The sequence below is a fragment of the Gorilla gorilla genome, chromosome 9, assembly GCF_029281585.2.
Source record: "Gorilla gorilla gorilla isolate KB3781 chromosome 9, NHGRI_mGorGor1-v2.1_pri, whole genome shotgun sequence".
In the NCBI taxonomy this organism is placed as follows: Eukaryota; Metazoa; Chordata; class Mammalia; order Primates; family Hominidae; genus Gorilla; species Gorilla gorilla.
This window is the reverse complement of record NC_073233.2, coordinates 66,538,355-66,559,078: the sequence shown is the minus strand read 5'-3', so window position 1 is coordinate 66,559,078 and position 20,724 is coordinate 66,538,355. Positions and strand designations below refer to the sequence as shown.

General features: G+C 40.4%; 1 protein-coding gene across 4 annotated transcripts in view; it reads left to right on the top strand.

Moving 5' to 3' along the window:
• The window catches only part of LOC101125629 (glycine N-acyltransferase-like protein 2), a 71,775-nt gene that overhangs the window by 28,441 nt on the left and 22,610 nt on the right, over positions 1-20,724 (top strand). The window lies entirely within an intron of this gene.

The window sequence follows — 20,724 nt, the reverse complement described above, 5'->3', positions numbered from 1 at the left end:
AAAATCATTCTACCAGAGGGAGTGGAGCCAAGATGGCTGAATAGGAACAGCTCCAGTCTACAGCTCCCAGTGTGAGGCGACACAGAAGATGGATGATTTCTGCATTTCCAACTGAGGTACCGGGTTCATCTCACTGGGGAGTGCTGTATAGTGGGCGCAGCACACCATACGTGAGCCAAAGCAGGGCGAGGCATCGCCTCACCCGGGAAGCACAAGAGGTCAGGGAATTCCCATTCCTAGTCAAAGAAAGCGGTGACAGATGGCACCTGGAAAATCGGGTCACTCCCACCCTAATACTGTGCTTTTCCAACAGGCTTATCAAACGGCACACCAGGAGATTATATCCTGCACCTGGCACAGAGGGTCCTATGCCCACCGAGCGTCGCTCATTGCTAGCACAGCCGTCTGAGATCAAACTGCAAGGCAGCAGCGAGGCTGGGGGAGGGGCGCCTGCCATTGCTCAGACTTGAGTAGGTAAACAAAGTGGCCTGGAAGCTCGAACTGGGTGGAGCCCACCACAGCTCAAGGAGGCCTGCCTGCCTCTGTAGGCTCCACCTCTGAGGGCAGGACACAGACAAACAAAAGATAGCAATAACCTCTGCAGACTTAAATGTCCTTGTCTGACAGCTTGGAAGAGAGTAATGGTTCTCCCAGCATGCAGCTTGAGATCTGAGAACGGGCAGACTGCCTCCTCAAGTGGTCCCTGACCCCCAAGTAGCCTAACTGGGAGGCACCCCCCAGTAGGGGAAGACGGACACCTCACACAGCCAGGTACTCCTCTGAGACAAAACTTCCAGAGGAATGATCAGGCAGCAGCATTTGTGGTTCACTAATATCCGCTGTTCTGCAGCCACCACTGCTGATACCCAGGCAAACAGGGTCTGGAGTAGACCTCCAGTAAACTCCAACAGACCTGCAGTTGAGGGTCCTGACTGTTAGAAGAAAAACTAACAAACAGAAAGGACATCCACACGAAAAACCCATCTGTACGTCACCATCATCAAAGACCAAAGGTAGATAAAATCACAAAGATGGGGAAAAACAGAGCAGAAAAACTGGAAACTCTAAAAATCAGAGTGACTCTCCTCCTCCAAAGGAACACAGCTCTCACCAGCAATGGAACAAAGCTGGATGGAGAATGACTTTGACGAGTTGAGAGAGGAAGGCTTCAGAAGATCAAACTACTCCAAGCTAAAGGAGGAAGTTAGAACCAATGGCAAAGAAGTTAAAAACTTTGAAAAAACATTAGATGAACGGATAACTAGAATAACCAATGCAGAGAAGTCCTTAAAAGACCTGATGAAGCTGAAAACCATGGCACGAGAACAAAGTGATGAATGCACAAGCCTCAGTAACCGATGCGATCAACTGGAAGAAAGGGTATCAGTGATGGAAGACGAAATGAATGAAATGAAGCATAAAGAGAAGTTTAGAGAAAAAAGAATAAAAAGAAATGAACAAAGCCTCCAAGAAAAATGGGACTATGTGAAAAGACCAAACCTATGTCTAACAGGTGTACCTGAAAGTGACAGGGAGAATGGAATCAACTTGGAAACACTCTGCAGGATATTATCCAGGAGAACTTCCCCAACCTAGCAAGGCAGGCCAACATTCAGATTCAGGAAATACAGAGAATGCCACAAAGATACTCCTCGAGAAGAGCAACTCCAATACACATAATTCTCAGATTCACCAAAGTTGAAATGAAGGAAAAAATGTTGAGGGCAGCCAGAGAGAAAGGTCAGGTTACACACAAAGGGAAGCCCATCAGACTAACAGCTGATCTCTTGGCAGAAATGCTACAAGCCAGAAGAGAGTGGGGGCCAATATTTAACATGCTTAAAGAAAAGAATTTTCAACCCAGAATTTCATATCCAGCCAAACTAAGCTTCATAAGTGAAGGAGAAATAAAATACTTTACAGGCAAGCAAATGCTGAGAGATTTTGTCACCACCAGGCCCGCCCTAAAAGAGCTCCTGAAGGAAGCACTAAACATGGAAAGGAACAACCGGTACCAGCCACTGCAAAAATATGCCAAATTGTAAAGACCATCAATGCTAGGAAGAAACTGCATCAACTAACAAGCAAAATAACCAGCTAACGTCATAATGACAGGATCAAATTCACACATAACAATACTAACCTTAAATGTAAATGGGCTAAATGCTCCAATTAAAAGGCACAGACTGGCAAATTGGATAAAGAGTCAAGACCCATCAGTGTGCTGTATTCAGGAAAACCATCTCACGTGCAGAGACACACATAGGCTCAAAATAAAGGGATGGAGGAAGATCTACTAAGCAAATGGAAAACAAAAAAAGGCAGGGGTTGCAATCCTAGTCTCTGATAAAACAGACTTTAAACCAACAAAGATCAAAAGAGACAAAGAAGGCCATTACATAATGGTAAAGGGATCAATTCAACAAGAAGAACTAACTATCCTAAATATATATGCACCCAATATAGGAGCACCCAGATTCATAAGGCAAGTCCTTAGTGACCTACAAAGAGACTTAGACTCCCACACATTAATAATGGGAGACTTTAACACCCCACTGTCAACATTAGACAGATCAATGAGACAGAAATTTAACAAGGATATCCACGAATTGAACTCAGCTTTGCATCAAGAGGACTTAATAGACATCTACAGAACTCTCCATCCAAAATCAACAGAATATACATTCTTTCCAGCACCACATCACAACTACTACAAAATTGACCACATAGTTAGAAGTAAAGAACTCCTCAGCAAATGTAAAAGAACAGAAATTATAACAAACTGTTTCTCAGACCACAGTGCAATCAAACTAGAACTCAGGATTAAGAAACTCACTCAAAACCACACAACTACATGGAAACTGAACAACCTGCTCCTGAATGACTACTGGGTACACAATGAAATGAAGGCAGAAATAAAGATGTTCTTTGAAACCAATGAGAACAAAGACACAACATTCCAGAATCTCTGGGACACATTCAAAGCAGTGTGTAGAGGGAAATTTATAGCACTAAATGCCCATAAGAGAAAGCAGGAAAGATCCAAAATTGACACCCTAACATCACAATTAAAAGAACTAGAGAAGCAACAGCAAACACATTCAAAAGCTAGCAGAAGGCAAGAAATAACTAAGATCAGAGCAGAACTGAAGGAAATAGAGACACAAAAAGAGCCTTCAAAAAATCAATGAATCCAGGAGCTTGTTTTTTGAAAAGATCAACAAAATTGATAGACCACTAGCAAGACTAAGAAGAAGAAAAGAGAGAAGAATCAAATAGACGCAATAAAAAAAATGACAAAGGGGATAGATATCACCACTGATCCCACAAAAATACAAACTACCATCAAGAATACTATAAACACCTCTACACAAATAAACTATAAAATCTAGAAGAAATGGATAAATTCCTCGACACATACACTCTCCCAAGTCTAAACCAGGAAGAAGTTGAATCTCTCAATAGACCAATAACACCCTCTGAAATTGAGGCAATAATTAATAGCTTACCAACCAAAAAAAGTCCAGGAACAGATGGATTCACAGCCGAATTCTACCAGAAGTACAAGGAGGAGCTGGTACCATTCCTTCTGAAATTATTCCAATCAATAGAAAAACAGAGAATCCTCCCTAACTCATTTTATGAGGACAGCATCATCCTGATACCAAAGCCTGGCAGAGACACAACAAAAAAAGACAATTTTACACCAATATCCTTGATGAACATTGATGCAAAAATCCTCAGTAAAATACTGGCAAACTGAATCCAGCAACACATCAAAAAGCTTATCCACCATGATCAAGTGGGCTTCATCCCTGGGATGCAAGGCTGGTTCAACATACTCAAATCAATAAACATAATCCAGCATATAAACAGAACCAAAGACGAAAACCACATGATTATCTCAATAGATGCAGAAAAGGCCTTTGACAAAATTCAACAGCCCTTCATACTAAAAACTCTCAATAAATTAGCTATTAATGGGATGTATCTCAAAATAATAAGAGCTATCTATGACAAGCCCACAGCCAATATCATACTGAATGGACAAAAACTGGAAGCATTCCCTTTGAAAACTGGCACACGACAGGGATGCCCTCTCTCACCACTCCTATTCAACATAGTGTTGGAAGTTCTGGCCAGGGCATTCAGGCAGGAGAAGGAAATAAAGGGTATTCAATTAGGAAAAGAGGAAGTCAAATTGTCCCTGTTTGCAGATGACATGATTGTATATCTAGAAAACCCCATCGTCTCACCCAGAATCTCCTTAAGCTGATAAGCAACTTCAGCAAAGTCTCAGGATATAAAATCAATGTGCAAAAATCACAAGCATTCTTATACACCAATAACAGACAAACGGAGAGCCAAATCATGAGTGAACTCCCATTCACAATTGCTTCAAAGAGAATAAAATACCTAGGAATCCAACTTACAAGGGATGTGAAGGACCTCTTCAAGGAGAACTACAAACCATTGCTCAATGAAATAAAAGAGGATACAAACGAATGGAGGAACATTCCATGCTAATGGGTAGGGAGACTCAATATCGTGAAAATGGCCGTACTGCCCAAGGTAATTTATAGATTCAATGCCATCCCCATCAAGCTACCAATGCCTTTCTTCACAGAATTGGAAAAAACTACTTGAAAGTTCATATGGAACCAAAAAAGAGCCTGCATCGCCAAGTCAATCCTAAGCCAAAAGAACAAAGCTGGAGGCATCACGCTACCTGACTTCAAACTATACTACAAGGCTACAGTAACCAAAACAGCATGGTACTGGCACCAAAACAGAGATATAGATCAATGGAACAGAACAGAGCCCTCTGAAATAATGATGCGTATCTACAGCTATCTGATCTTTGACAAACCTGACGAGAACAAGCAATGGGGAAAGAATTCCCTATTTAATAAATGGTGCTGGGAAAACTGGCTAGCCATATGTAGAAAGCTGAAACTGGATCTCTTCCTTACCCCTTACACAAAAATCAATTCAAGATGGATTAAAGACTTACATGTTATACCTAAAACCATAAAAACCCTAGAAGAAAACGTAGGCAATACCATTCAGGACATAGGCATGGGCAAGGACTTCATGTCTAAAACACCAAAAGCAATGGCAACAAAAGCCAAAATTGATAAATGGGACCTAATTAAACTAAAGAGCTTCTGCACAGCAAAAGAAACCACCATCAGAGTGAACAGGCAACCTACAGAATGGGAGAAAATTTTTGCAACCTACTCATCTGACAAAGGGCTAATATCCAGAATCTACAATGAACTCAAACAAATTTACAAGAAAACAAACAAACAACCCCATCAAAAAGTGGGTGAAGGATATGAACAGACAATTCTCAAAAGAAGACATTTATGCAGCCAAAAACACATGAAAAAACGCTCATCATCACTGGCCATCAGATAAATGCAAATCAAAACCACAATGAGATACCATTTCACACCAGTTAGAATGGCGATCATAAAAAAGTCAGGAAACAACAGGTGCTGGAGAGGATGTGGAGAAATAGGAACACTTTTACACCGCTGGTGGGACTGTAAACTAGTTCAACCATTGTGGAAGACAGTGTGGCAATTCCTCAGGCATCTAGAACTAGAAATACCAATTGACCCAGCCATCCCATTACGGGGTATATACCCAAAGGATTATAAATCATGCTGCTATAAAGACACACGCACACGTATGTTTATTGCGGCACTATTCACAATAGCAAAGACTTGGAACCAACCCAAATGTCCATCAATGATAGACTGGATTAAGAAAATGTGGCACATATACACCATGGAATACTATGCAGCCATAAAAAAGGATGAGTTCATGTCCTTTGTAGGGACATGGATGAAGCTGGAAACCATCACTCTCAGCAAACTATCGCAAGGACAAAAAACCAAACACCGCATGTTCTCACTCATAGGTGGGAATTGAACAATGAGAACACATGGACACAGGAAGGGGAACATCACACACCGGGGCCTGTTGTGGGGTGGGGGAGGGGGGAAGGGATAGCATTAGGTGATATACCTAATGCTAAATGATGAGTTAATGGGTGCAGCACACCAACATGGCACATGTATACATATGTAGCAAACCTGCACGTTGTGCACGTGTACCCTAAAACTTAAAGTATAATAATAATAAATAAATAAATAAAATAAAATAAAATAAAATCATTCTACCTCCCAATGACTAATACATTTATATTATTACTCAAACTCTTTTCCAAACTCAAGACATATGTATCTAAAGGCCTGTTTGACATCTGTTGAATTCCATCCAATAGCTATCTCAAATTCATTATGTCTCAGATCAAACTCCTTATCCACCCTCTCCACCCATCCTGCTTCACCTGTAGTCTTTCTAAACTTAGTTGATGGTAACTCCATCTTTTCACCTATTCAAATAAAAACTCTTGGAGTTATTCTTAAGTATCTTTTCCCCTCCCTCTTTAAATCCAATCCATTATGACATGCTGTTCATTCTGGTTGGGAGACAATTCTTCATGGCCTCTCACATTTCTGCATATCTTATGAGCAGAGACTTTGAGAGTCTTTGCTCCTGAGTATCTTCTCAAGGATGCTTGTAAAGAGGACAGCTTGGAAGCTAGAGATATTGCTTTCTTCTGAAGCAGAGGGCAGGTTTGCTGCAACACACGTCTATTGCATATACAACATTAATCTGCCTTCCTGTATTTCCTCTGTAGGACTTGTGGAGCAAGGAGGACTGACAGAAACAAGTAAATCTTTCTGCCTGTTGAAGGAGTCATAAAATCCTGCCTTTACCCAGGAGGCTTGTGTCATCTGCCAGCATTTGTAAAACTGTGCCCCAAGTAGGGTAAACTTTTAGATGCTTCACAGTTCTTGGCAGTCTTTTCTGGATGGAGAATGTCTTTAGTCTTTTCTCAATGGAAAAACAGAATGCTCCTTTTAAAAGAAAAGCTAGATTTTGTCATTCTTTTGTGCAACTCCTGCAATAACTCCCAATCTCATTCAAAGAAAGAGATATAAAAGCCTTTTAAGAGCCCTCTAAGTTCTCCATGACTTAGACTCCAGTCACCTCCCTGAAATCCCTCCAGTCACATCCCTGACCTCCATCTCTTTAGCCTCTCTGCTTCAAGCACGTAGCTGTCCTTTTTCTTCTGCATGCATTCTGTTTTATCATTAGACCTATAGAAAACTCTATTACCTTCTTTAAGTCTTCACCTAAAAGCCACCTGCTCAATGAGGTCTCCTTTGACCATCCTATTAAAAATTACAACTGTTCCCCTAGTCTCTCTGCAATGCTCCTGTGCCCCATTGTCATTCTCTGCCTGTAATTTTTTTTTTTGACAGGGTCTCCCTCTGTCACCCAGGCTGGAGTGCAGTGGCTGGACTGCAGCCTTGACCTTTCAGGCTCAAGCAATCTTCCCACCTCAGTCTCCTGATTAGCTGGGACTACAGGCATGAATCACTATGCCCAGCTAATTGTTTTATTTTCATTTTATAGAGATGGGGGCGGGGGTCTTTGTTTTTCAGGCTGGTCTCAAACTCCTGGCTATAGTTTTATAAACTTCTGTGCTAAACTCTGGTACCTTAAAATATCTAGCAGAGACAAATATAAAACCCAGACAAAAATGTATGCTGACAATTCTGAAGATATTTCTATTTTAATTTTACAATAATTTTAATGCTATCTTGCTAAAGATTTATTTAAGTAACATGAACATGAAAAATACTTTGTACTTATTTACTTAATCTCTGAGTGCCCTTTTATTTTTAAGCCAATTTGGTAGTCACAACATATAAGGTAACACATGTGCATACATATAAACCCATCTAGATGCATATACACACAAAGATCCAATAGCTTTTAACTTGGAACTCTAGCCATGAGATAGTAATACAGTCTCACCAGTCTGAAAACATGTTCACATGGCTGAACTTTGTTAGCCTTGATAGGTAAACCAGTGAAGGCTGTGAACCAAAATTTTGCGTAAAGCAGTTTCCATGGCAGTTTGATTTTTAAAGGCCAAACCTCCCCAGACTCCAAAGAACACTGTTGTCAAACAGCACCATGTGAGAACATCACATAGTAACCTGGCCGGACCCTGCTTAGAACAGCAGCACAAAAACCCACTTTCCCACTCAACAGCAAACTCCAGATTCCAAACTATACTGGAGCCAAACAGTGTTATAAAAGAATATCGGTTTATCAAATTCTAATTTCCCATGACTATATCAGACACATGCAAACAGTCACTAGAACACAGTCCAACTTCTGCAGCATCAATCAAGCCCCAAAAGTGTACAAACTCAATGAGTTGGGGTGCTTCCTCTCTCCATTGGTTGGGCTCAATTAAACTGCAAATAAAAATTCCTTCAGAATTTCTCAAATGGAGAGGAGCTGATCCCACCATCTGGTACCCACAAAAGACACTCACTTGCCTGGACACACACAAAATGACGAACAACTCCCCAAGAGTGTCCATACTGAAACAATCAGGGTACTTCCCTCTCTTCATCAGTTGGGCTTGTTTAACCCACAAGTGGAAATTCCTTTAAAAATTTCCCAAATTTAGAGGAGAAGAGCCTTCTGTCTGGGCCCACAAATGACAGTCACCTATCTGGATGCAGATGTCAAATTTCAAAAGCAGTTCTTCCAAGGTAATCAGGAACATGGTTAAGGCCAGCTGCGGCTGGCCCCAAAGAGAGGGAGCTCATCTCCAGCCAAAATTGGGTAAGCAGCTGCTTAGGAGGGCTTTGAGACTCCTGGGCCATGGCCACCAAGCCAAAGTGTTCCTGGTCAGAGAACCAAAATCTGTTACTGAAATACCACGGGTGTGGTCTAGGTCCTGCTCTTCACTGCACAGAAAACCAATCAACATCACCAATTATTGCCAAGAAAGACGGCTGAATTGGATGCTGTAGCATAGGAGATGCAAGCTCGGTCTCAAATCCACCTCCCTGACCAACTAAAATTATGAGTTTACATAGCAGGGAAGAAATGTAACAATGTGTAGAAAAACAGGAACTCAGGAGACCTAAGGAAGCAATCATGATTTATGAGATGCCTGGTGTCCCATTGTCTGGATGGGATCATCTGGTGAGTTTCGATTCTTTGATGCTTTTTGAGGTACCTATGGCTCCTTTACTAAGGAAGAAATTCATATAAAACAAATGAAAGTATCAAGCTCTAAGACCAGAGGGTTAACTTCTATGTTTATACAAAAATCTATCTATCGGACTACAGGGGAGGTTTCAATTCCAGTGCCAGTGCTAGCTGCAATCTGCCTCAAGTCTGCCTATGCTTCTGGCAAACTCTGTATCAGGACTTTGGCCAGGAGAATGGCTTCCTCTCCCATCTGTAGGCTCCTCTCCCATCTGTAGGGCTGCTGAGCTTGCCAGTTTCTTAGACCACTTCGGTTCCCAAGGAGACTCCTTTGCATCAGGCTTTCGGACCAGCTCTGGATTGTCTCTAAAACTCAGCCCGTGCTTATGGGATGCAGTGGGGTAAGGCTGGAACTAGACCCCTATGCCTTCCTCCCAGAAACACATGCCATCTGACAGAGTGGTTACTCTGCAGGACTCCAGCAGGGGATTCTCCAAGTCCACTTCTCTGATATATCTAGTCTGTGGTTCAAAACCGAAAGGTTTAGCCTTATGTGTCACGGCCTTGACGCTATCTCTGCCTAACTCAGTTTTGATATCAGTCCCATCATACTCAGTATTAGTCATAAGTGACTTCCCAAAACACTCATGGCAGCTTAGATTCTGGCATGAACATGGGATCTCTGAATGGAAGCAATGAATTCTGGTTTCACAGGTGTTGAGATTATGCTAATCAGCTTTAGGCTTTTCAGGCTGTGTGAGGGACCTCTGATTCTAGGTCTCTCCAGCTGGCTAGTCTTGAATGTTCTTCCATCTTTTGGGACTCTACAGGTCCTTCATGGGGTCATGGTGGAGTAAACACCTATGAGAGCCATTTGGGCATTGACCCACTTTCACAAAGTGTCCCAAATTTGAGATTCTAATGTTATCACCCAATGGTACAGAAACTCAGACAGAATGGAGAGAACATATTCACCATAAATTACACGCTGCCAAGAGTCCACCCTGAATTAATGCTTTCTAATTCCTGTACTGATCTTGTGAGTAGAACAATTGTATTGCATGGTATTTTTGTTGTTGTAAGCATACATTTATAAAATACACACATTTTAAATCTATTATATTATCTATGTGTTGGCCTATCTTTATGTGTTGGTATACTTCATACTACAAAGAGTGGCAATGAGCTGGCCATCTTTGAACCCCTATGAGGCCCTAAAACTCTTGCTCATGGCAGGGAATGGGAACCGCATGGCTGAGTGTCTGTGGGAGGCTGGTGGAGCCCCACCCTCTGCATACTCTCACAATGTGTCAAGGGCGTCTGGGCTGCTTCTTTCATATCAATATCCTTCATTATCCTTTAGCAATGTGAAGCTGGAATGCAGCAGCCATTTTCGGAAGACATCTGATAGCCATTGGCACCTATCCATAACATCTGAAAACTTCCTAGGGATTCTGAGGACACTTGCCTTTGCAAGATGTTTTGGAGGACTTTGGAGACACCTAAAGGTCAAAGAATCACCCTATCCCAATCTAACTTATAGTAAATTATTTTAAAGTTACCTTGAGGCAGTGACTAGATGCTTGTGCACCTCTTCTGTGTAGTAGTACATTCCTGATCTCTGTTCAACAGGGAACTGACCAAGAGACTCTCAGACTCAAATCTTGGAGAAATGTTTTTTCACCAGTAGTCCTTCTAGGGAAAAATATTTCTTTACTGGCTTCTAAGATGACAGGTGGACACTGGGACCTAGGATTCCCCTGAAATACTTGCTCTATCTCAGAATTCCTAATGAAGTTCCTCCTGAAGGTCCAAAGGAGCTTCCTAACTCTTAATTCAGGAGCTTTGGTGATTGAGCAGATTCTTCACATCTGAACACTCAGGGAGGGGTTGATCATCCAGTCAGAAGACCTTGAAATGATGGTGGCTTTAGATGTGGTTGCATCTTTCTGTAGCAAAAGAAAGCTGTTTTAACTGACTGGTGGCTGGTGGGAAGGCATAGAGGAGCCAAGTAAACACAGGTACTTTTGGGTCAAAAAGACTGATAGCACCAATTAAATGGATCCCAGAAAAGAATGAGAGTTTCTGGAGTTTGAGATAAACAACAATCTGACTCTGTTGAAAAACTTGGCACCAAAGTGGAATCTTGAAGTTTTTACAGAGGAAGAAAGGGGATGTTTAGGTACTTCATGGAGAAGACAAGTCATGCCAAACTGTTCTGGGTTGGTGATGAGGTTTCGATGCCTCCAGAGAAATCAGGAAGTGGTACATGGTTTTAGCTAGATCAGGGATTTGGGAAAGTGTGGGATCCACAGGACATGCTTTCTTGGCTGGGGGCATCTGAGAACATTTTAAAGCTCTGAAGCTCTCTGATGTGTTCTAGTGCTCTTAGAGTCTAAAGAAGAGAAAATCATAAACTTTGGCTATACTAAAAAGTAATAGGGGACTCCTTTTATTGCTCCTAAATATTTTCTTTGTCTTTCTTTCATCTTATGTTCACCATTTTTTCTACCCCAAATTTAGCTTTCATTATTTGCTTAGTTCCTGCTAATGCATTCTCTAAAGTCATGTCCTAAAACAGTGGTTAAGAAAGACACCTGAAGCCTTCTTTCTTCATCCTTTGTGACCAAAAAGTGCATCTGAGCACCTGCCTAACTTTCTGAAAGAGAGGAAAATCAGATAGGACGTTTATTAGAGATTGTCTAGTCTCAAGAAACTAAGTCCTGGAAACTGGACACATGATTGCATATGCAAAACTGAGACAAGAACTCAGACGTTCTGAATCCCAAGCCATTGTTCTTTGTTTTGGAAAATGCTGGTTTCCACTTTGTGATAAATATTGCATTTTCTGGCTCCAAATATCTCACCATGAGTCTCTTCCTCTTGAAGCTTTAGTTGAATTAGTTTACACAAATATTTGATCTGGAAACTTTTCTCTCCTTCTAGCCTGGTATTGGCTTGAATATCTTGAACAACAAGTCCTATTTTGTTAAGGAAAAATTTGATTGATTCATCCTCAAATATGTATTTTTGTCTTTTCTAGCCCAACATATTATTTCTCTTATTATACTTATCATCAGAAAATCTGGAAGATTCAGTAACCATCAGAAATCTGAAATACAAGTCACACTTCATGAAGAAGGAGGCCAACAGTAGTTTTCCTCTATTGCGTTTAACTTTCCTTTTTTTTGTAGAACTACTTTATTGTGGTATGACTGACATACAAAAAGCTGCATGTGTTTCATGTATAAACCTTGATGAACATAGAGATGAATACATACTCATGAAACCATCAACACAACCTATGCCATAAACATATTCATCACCTCCAAAAGTTTTGTCTGCTCTATTTATTGTTATCATTGTGTGTATATATGTGTGTGTTTGATAAGATCACTTAACATAAGATCTGCCATCTTTCTTTCCAAATTAGCAGGAGTACTGCCTCTGATGCTGCTGAGGCACTTTGAAAATCATTATTTAGAAATGTGATTGGATGCCGTGCAACTAGACATCAACAAAATGTCAGAATGGGACTTTCTAGCACTTATCCTCAGAAAAACATCAATTTAAAGAACTATCTGTGCACAAAAATACCTTCACAAGAACTAAGGATACCAGGTGAAAGATAACACAATCTTTGTTAGCAGAGAAATAAGAAAAGATGAATTGAAGAGCATAGGAAGAACAAGTTTACATTACCTGTGTCACCCCACCCACAGGCATGGAACCAGGTACCAGAGCAGCAGAGCACACAGACAGGTAACCTTTGTGTTGAAGAAGAAAAGGGAAGTGGGCACTGAACTTTGGTTTGGACCAAAAACACAGAGCCTGCTTCAGTGAAATACAGTAATAGGTATGCCCCTATGGCCCCACACTCTAGGCTGGTACCTGCAGACTGAGCCAAACCAGATCTCACAGGACTGGCTCCAGGCTTGCCTGGTGGACTTGGTTTCTGGGTACATCTTAATGCCAGATCTACCCCAGTGCCATAGGTGTCAGATGGTCCCTGGGACCAGGCCAGCCCTAGTGGCTTCATGCTCCAGACTGCTTCCAGAATCATGATGGCCTCCACAACTCAAGGTTTCAGACCAGCCCCAGAACAAGGCTGGCCCCTGCAACTTTAGTCACTAGGCCAGTGTCCATAGATCCAACCTCCAGGCTGACCCCTGTGGATACAGACTCTAGGACTGCCTAGTGCCAGGCTAGCCCCTGTGGTCACAGACTCCAAGTCCACCCTAGGTGCCAGACTAGCCCAAAACTAGGTTGGCTCACAAAAATCCAGGATTCAGGCCAACCCCAGTTCCAGGTTGGCAGCCCTAGCCTTATCCCTTAGCTAGGTATCTGGCAAGCATCTGCAGACCCAGACTCCAGGCCTGCCTAGGGCTAGGCCAGTTTCTGCCACCCTACTCTCCAGGGCCAGTTCCTATGGTCCCATCCACAAGCAGACCCAGGGTTCAGGCTCATCACAGTTGACCCCAGTATTGGGCTAGTGCCCACATACCCAGTATCTAGGACAGTTTCTATAGACCTCGGTTCCAGAGCAGTTCCTACAGTCCTAGGACCCAGGCAAGCCTTTGTGGACCTAGTCTCCATGCCAGCCCTGAAGACCTAGGTTCTAGGCCAGAACTCATACACCCAACCTCCAGGCCATTCCCCAGCTTCTAGGCCAGCCTCTGTGGCTACAGGCACCAGTCTACCACCTATGGTCTCAGGCTCTAGACTGGCCCCACCTCATCCCAGCCCTAGGCCAGCTTCGGGCTTCAGGCTGATTTTTGTGACCCAGGATCCAAGAAACTCAGGGTCCAGCTGTGCTCTAGCAAACACAGCGTACAGGCTGAGTTCCGTAGATCCTGATGTTAGGCTGGCCATCATGGATGAAGGCTCTAGGACCATCTCTGAAGACTCAGGCTCGAGGTCAGCCCCCATCTACCAATATCCTAGGTCCATTTCTCCAGATGCAGGCTCTAATCCTGCACCAGTTCCAGGCCAGTCCCCATGGACTCAGATTCCAGGCTCATCCCAGTAGACCCAGACATTAGACCCATTCCAGAACCTAGCTAGCACCTGCAGACACAGGATCAATGCCCACATCAGAGCTGTGTCAGCCCCTGTGGACCCATGCTTCAGTCCAGCCCCTACTGGTACAGGCTGCATGCCTGCCCTTATAGACATTGGTTTTATGTTCATCCCCACATACCCAGTGAAAATATCCACCCAATGGATCCAGGATTTAGGCCCAACTCTACAGATGCAGGAACCAAGCCTACCACCAGCTGACAGAGGCACCAGGCTAGCCTGCCTGAAGACTTCAGCAACAAGTTCACCTGCAGACCACAACAGACACCCTACCAAGAATTGCTGGATGACTGGGAAAGGGTGTTTCCAGATAAAGCCAGTATACAAAGACTAGAATAACTTTCCTGTTTTTCAAATGTGCAGATACCAATTCACAGCCTAAATATCAAGAACTATCAGAGAAAAATGATACCACCATAGGAAAAAAAAAAAAGAATAACCAATAGCTGACCCTAAAGAAATAAAGGCTTATGAACTTTCTGACAATGAATCTAAAATAATTGTCTTTAAAATACACAGTGAGCTTCAAGAGAACACAGATAGATGACTAAAAAGAATCAGAGAAATAATACATGAACAAAATAGAAAGTTCAACAAAGAGAAATCATAAAAAAGAAATGCTGGACATAAAGGACACAATGGTTGAACTGAAAATTTCATAGAGTTCTTTGAAAGCAGATTTGATTGAGTAGAATAAAGAATCAATGAGCTCAAGGACAGATCATTTGAAATTACTGAGTCAGAGACACAAAAGGAAAAAAATGAGAAAAAGTGAAGAAATCCTATGGTAATTATGGAATATCAGTAAGAGATCCAATGTACATATCATGTGTGTCCCAGAAAGAGAAGAGAAACAGATAAGAAGAGAAATCTTATCTGATGAAATAATAGCAGAATACTTTCCAAGTCTGGGGAAAGAGAAATATACAGGTATAGGAACATTAAAAGTGTTTGATAAGATTCAGTCCCATCAAGAATACAAGATATATTTTAATTAAACTATCAAAAATCAAAGGAAAGGAAGATTCTGAAAACAAAAGGAGAAAAGAAGCAAATAACATATAAGGGAGTTCCAATAAAGCTAACAGCAGATTTATGAGCAGAAACTTATCAGCTGAGAGCGTGGAATGATATATTCAATGTTCTATAGAAAAACAGTGTCAACCAAAAATACTGTTCCCAACAAAATCTGTTTTTTGTTTGTTTGTTTGTTTGTTTTTGCAAATAATGGAGAGATTAAAAACTTTGCCAGACAAACAAAAATTGAGGGAGTTTATCACCATCAGAGCTGTCTTACAGGAAATGCTACAGAACAAGTGTTAGGACACAAAGCATGTCATAATAAATTTAAGAAGACTGAAATCATATTATTTATCATTCCAGATAACAATGGCATGAAAATAGAAATTAATAACAGGATACATTTATAAAATTCACAAATACATGAAAATTAAACAGCATGCTTCTGAACAACAGATGGATTAAAGAGGAAATTAAAATGGAAATTAAAATTTATGCTGAGACCAGCAAAAATGGAAACTTAACATACCAAAACTTGTAAGATGCTTCAAAACATTTACATTGAAAAAGAAGAAAGACCTTAAACAACCAAATGTTACACTTCACAGAACTATAAAAAGAACAAACTAAGCCCATAGTTAATAGAATGAAAGAAAAAGTAAAGATCAGAGCAGTTAAATTAAATAGAAACTATAAAAGCATTAAAGAAAAACCCTGAAATTTGATCTTTTGAAAAGATAAAGAAGATTGACAAACCTTTATCCAGACTGGGGGAAAAAAAGAAAAAAATTAAAAATAAAATCATAAATAAAAAGGAGAATTACAACTTATATCGCAAAGGATCAGAAGAGACTATTATGACCAATTATATGCCAACAAATTGGATAATCTAGAATAAATGGGTAAATTCCTAGATGCATAAAACCCACCAAGATGAAGAAATTGAAAATCTAAACAAACCAGTAATGAGTAAGGACGTTAAATTAGTAAAAAAAAAAAATATTCCATCAAGAGAAGCCCAGGACCTTATGGCTTCACTGCTGAATTCCACCAAACATTTAAAGAAGAACTCATGTCAATCTTTCTAAAACCCTTCCAAAAAATCGAAGAAGAGGGAATACTTCCGAAGTTATTTTACAAAGTTGTTGTCAACCCTGATAACAAAGATAGGGACACTTCAACAAATGAAAATAATAGGCAATAGCACTGATGAACATAGGTGCATCAATAAAATATTAATACTAGCAAACTAATCTCAACAGCATGTCAAAAAGGTCATTAATCATGATACAGTGGACTTTAACATAGGGATGCAAAGATAGTTCAATGTACAGTTCTATAAATGTGAAATCCCACATTAACAGAATAAAAAACAAAATCCAATGATCACTTGATAGATGCAGAAAAAGCATTTGATAAAGTTCACCATGATTTCCTGATTATGAACTCTCAGCAAATGAGGTATAGAAGAAATGTAGCTCATACAATAAAGACAATATATGATAAACCCACAGCTAACATTACACTTAATAGTGAAAAGTGAAAAACAATTTTCTAAGATTAAGGGCAAGGCAAGGATGCTCACCCTCACAACTTCTATTCAATGCATTAATGGAAGTTCTACTCAGAGCAATTAGGCAAGAGAAAAAAATAAAAAACATCCAAATTGGAAAGGAAGTAGCTAAATATGTTCCTGTTTGCATATAGCATGGTCTTATATATAAAACATCCTAAAGACTGCAGCAAACTAGGTTAAAACTAGTAAGCAATTCAGTAATGTAGCAAGATACAAAATGAACATACACAAATCAGTAGTGATTCTATACACTAAGAGTGAAAGACCTGACAAAGAAAATAATCCTGTTTGCATAGATACAAAATATAAACACTTAGAAGTAAACTTAAACAAGGTGGTAAAAGACTTATATAGTGGAAATTATTAAACATAAATGAAGGAAGTGAAGAAAACACAAATAAATAGAAAAATATTCCTTATTTACAGATTGGGAGAATTAATACTGTCAAAATGACAATAATGGCCCAAGTGATTTACAGATTCAATGCAATTCCTATCTAAATACCAATGACATTCTTCAAAGAAATACAAAACACCAAAAAATGTATGTGTAATCACAAAAGATCCCTAAGAACAAAATCAATCATAAGCAACAAGAACAAAGCTGCAGATATCACACTACCTAACTTCAAAATGTACTATGTAGCAATAGTAATGAAAACAGGATGGTACTAGCATAAAAACAGAAACATGAAGTAATGGAACAGAACAGAACATCCAGAAATAAATCCATGCATTTAAGGTGATTGATTTTTGACAAAGTTGCCAAGAACACATGAATGAGGAGTGAACAGTCTCTTTAATAAATGCTGTTGAAAAAACTGCATATCCACATTTGGAAAATTGAAATTAGATCTTATCTCACACCATGTATAAAAATCAACCAAAAATGGTTTAAGGACTTAAAGGTAGGACCTGAGACTGCAAAACCACTAGAAAAAAACACAGGAGAAAAGCTTCCTGATATTAGTTGGGACAATGATTTTTGGATGGAATTCCTAAAGCACAGATAATGAAGGCCAAAATAGACAAATGGGATTACATCAAACTAGAATAGTTTCTATACAGCAAAGGAAACAATCGACAGGAAGAAGAGGCAACCTATGGAATGGAAGAAAATCTTTGCAAACCATACATCTGAAAAGGGGTTAATATTTAAAATAATAAGAAACATAATAGCAAGAAAACAAATAATCCAAATTAAAAATGGGCAAAGACCCTGAATAGATCTTTCTCTCTCTCTCTCTCTGAGGTTTTTTTTTTTTTTTACTAGTTTATAATAATCTTAAAAACTCTATGACACCCATAAACCACACAGGTGAGAGGATGAGAGAGAGAGAATGAATGCTACAATATGTGGACAGAGTGGGGAATCCAGGTATTCCCTAGGGTAGTGTGGAAAGGAGGCAGGGAGTGTGAATAGGAGGCTGTAGCTTGGATCCTTATTGATGGATGGGGGTAGGCTAGCAGAGGAGAGAGGGACTCAAGTTGAACTAGGAAATAGGGAACATCTCACACCAAAGGCAGTGGTAGTTGGGGGCCAGGGGGATTGCAGTACATTTTCTCCACAGACTACAGGTGTGAGCGAGAGCTTCAGAGACTTCCACCCCTACACAGGAAGAAATGGGTTAGAGGTTTTTGACTTAAAGCTCCCAAATTGGTATCTGGTCCAATTTCCTAAAATGGCAGCTCACCATTCAGGGAGAGGTACTGAGAAGGAAAGTATAGCAAGAATATCTGGTTTGGAGATCAAATGAGGGATAAGGGGAGACAGTGGTGCTCTCTAAATCTGACTCAGAAAAGCAAGAATTGGAAGAGGACCTTGGGTGAAATGGTGGCCAACACTTTGGGAAATGACATTGCACCAGAAGCTGTAGGTATTCCTGAGGACTCAGGGACACGGAAGTTCACATTAGGCAGGAAAACAACCAAGAACAATAAATTAGGACTTCATGTTGCTGTAATCTGGCATAATATAAATCAGGTAACTTTTTTTCCTTTTTAAATATAAGGCAACTTGTCAACACAAAATTTAAAAGCTGGTCTTCAGCCACATTGCTTCAGATCACTAGAGAATTCTTGGCTAAAGAGTAGTGGATAGTAAATAAAACTCAACATCTTAAGAACCATCAGCTCACATTGCCCAGAGACAAGTGGAAAGGGAAGGACTTATTTGATCCAATAATTTTTTTTTAAAAAAAGCCCAATTCTTCATCTTTAACAGAAGAAAGGTGTAAAAATTTATAACAAAGCATTAGCTAAATTTAAAGTTACAGAAAAGTGTTAAATTTCCAGCTAACTTATCATCAGTTGGGAGTGAGACCATTGGGAATGGAGTGGATAAAGGGGTTCCCTAAGAATAAACACAGGGCAAGAGGGGCTGTTTCCAAATCAGGCTCATCTCCAGTTGTTAGAACCATGCTCATTAGGAAAAGGAAGCACTCAAGGAACTTAAAGCTTTGTGGAGTTTTTTTCCCCCACTTTCTTCTTTAAACTGAGGGGCTGCACTTGAAGGTACTTGTGGAGCCACTCACACACAATGCTACTCAAACCCATGCTACATTCACACAGACACATGACATTAAAATTTATACTGTAGAGCAATATTCTTATCCAGTGTAGAGAAAACAAGTGCGTTTTAAATGTTTTCTTTCCTTGTGTGTTTTTAAGCCCAAACTCCAATGTGATCCATCATTCCTTGCCTACCTAATTCCTCAAGTAAGGTATTTTTTGTTTGTTTGTTTTGCTTGTTTTTTTTTTTTATTTTTTGGAGGGGAAAAGAGTAGGGAATGAGGGTAGCAGGTAAGTCAGGAGAGAGGCAACAGTGAGAAAGGGATCTTGGTTATGCTGAATGGTCACTGTGCTTATCTAGATTTGGAAAGGGGAGTCTGGAGTCAAGATGCAAATACAAAGACAGATTTTAGAGCAAGGAAAAAAATTGGAAGGATATTAAAAGTGCTAGTCCAGTGACAACATGAATGATGAAAGAGCAAAATGGCCTTATTGCTGTTTTGGAGAAACAGCAATAAGACATCAACACAACCTGGGGTAGTGGTTCACGCATGTCTCCTGGAAAGGAGGTGAAGTTCACTCTGCAGCACTAGTGGTAAGGGTTCCAGCTCTGGGCTCTGCAAGCATGGGGCAGCTCAGCCCACTCGCCCCGCCCCAGGGGGATGAGTGAGAAGGATGAGAAAAGGCTTCTCCAGGTCTAGGCAGTGGGAGGAGGAGGAGGCTGTTCCAGGTCCCAGAATCACCCAGGGAAGCTCTCTGTGGTGTACAGACACCCCTCCCCAGCCAGCTGCCGCTAGCTCCCGACCTCCTTCTTGAATAGACATTTCTCAAAAGAAGACATAAAAATAATTAATGGGTTTTTTTCTTAATGCTCAACAGTACTCATTATCAAGAAAAGGCAAATTAAAATCACAATATCACCTCACACCTTTTAGAATTGCTATTATCAAGAAGATGAAAGATAACAACTGTTGGAGAGGATGTGAGGAGATGAGAACGCTTGTGCACTGTTGGTGGGAATGTAAATCAGTGTAGCCTTATGCAAAACAGTACAGAGATTCCTCAAAAAGCTAAAAATAGAGTTATCATATGATCCAGCAATCCCTACTGCATATATGTTTAAAGGAAATTAAATCAGTACAGGCACACCTCATTTTATTGCACTTCACTTTATCGTACTTCACAGGTACTGTAGTTTTACAAATACAAAAAGTTTGTGTCAACCCTGCATCAAGCAAGTCTACTGGCACCATTTTTCCAACAAATGTGCTCCCTTCCTGTCTGTATTACATTTTAGTCATTCCCACGATATTCAGACTTTTTCTTTGTTATTGTGTCTGTTAAGGTGATCTGTGATCAGTGAGTTTTGATGGTGCTATTTTAGCTGTTCTGGAGCACCACAAACTGCACCCATATAAGACAGCAAACTTAATTGATAA